Source organism: Corvus brachyrhynchos, unplaced genomic scaffold (assembly GCF_000691975.1).
Source record: "Corvus brachyrhynchos isolate BGI_N302 unplaced genomic scaffold, ASM69197v1 scaffold46, whole genome shotgun sequence".
Taxonomy (NCBI): domain Eukaryota; kingdom Metazoa; phylum Chordata; class Aves; order Passeriformes; family Corvidae; genus Corvus; species Corvus brachyrhynchos.
The window spans coordinates 1,477,985-1,478,862 of record NW_008238838.1 but is presented as its reverse complement, the minus strand read 5'-3'; the positions used below and the strand labels follow the sequence as shown (position 1 = coordinate 1,478,862).

General features: G+C 62.2%; 1 protein-coding gene across 8 annotated transcripts in view; it reads left to right on the top strand.

Annotated features, from left to right (window-relative positions):
* Positions 1-582, top strand: part of ST3GAL4 (ST3 beta-galactoside alpha-2,3-sialyltransferase 4) — a 20,460-nt gene extending 19,878 nt beyond the window's left edge. For all 8 annotated transcript variants that reach the window (XM_017738504.1, XM_017738495.1, XM_017738496.1 and 5 more), the window contains one exon: positions 1-582. This exon is cut by the window's left edge and continues 456 nt beyond it. The gene's annotated coding sequence lies outside the window, so the exon portion shown is untranslated.
* Positions 583-878: the final 296 nt, after the last annotated feature.

Here is an 878-nt window from a genome sequence, read left to right as displayed (position 1 = left end):
CTTTCCCTTAATTCCCTCATACACTGACGAAGGCCCTGCTGAGGGGCTGATTTTGGGGGGCCTGGACCCCCCCCCACCAGGGAATGGGAGCCTTTGGAGGCTGATATTGCCTCCTGCCTGCCCTGGACCTCCCCCCAAATATTTAATTCCCCTCCCTTTTTTTTTTAATTTCCTTTTTACTTGGCGGCCCTGTCCTGTGCCTTAGTGCTGGTGTAGGGACTCGTCCCCGCAGCCCCCCTGGGCGGGGGCACCCTGGGGTGCTTGGCTTCAGGGTATGCCAGGTCCCTTTGGTGGTGCAGATTAATTTAATTAATTTAAATGCTTATTTATGGTGGAGCCTTCACCCAGGACCCATGTGCCACTCGTGTCAGGGACAAGGGGCCTTGGGTGGGCTGGCGTGTGCTTGGCTCCAGGGGGTGGGCATTTGGGATGTCCCCCCACCACGGAGGGGTTGACTGGTGCCTTCTCCCTGCTGGTGTAGGGTCCCCTCTGCCCCCGTGGGGCTGCAGGTGTTGGGGGGATCCATGGATGGGGGTGTTGGGGCTGATGCTGGTACCCAATAAAGTCCTGGTGAGGCTGGGATGGGCTGGGTGCTCCTGGGGCATGATGGGGGGTGGGTGTGAGGGACTTTTGGGGCTGTGAGATGCAGGGAGGGGGGCCTCTCCCCATGCCTTCATGTCCCCACATCCCCTTACCTGTTGTGACGCCCCATCTCCTGGCTCCCACGCTGGGGTTGTGGGGTCCCAGCTGCCCCGTGCCTCAGTTTCCCTCCACCACCGGCCATTTCTGCCCCCATAGGGCCTTCCCCAGGCGGCCGTGGCACACCCAGGCTCCAGGCCAGGCCTGTGCCGGGGCAGGGCGGCCGGGCAGCCGATGTG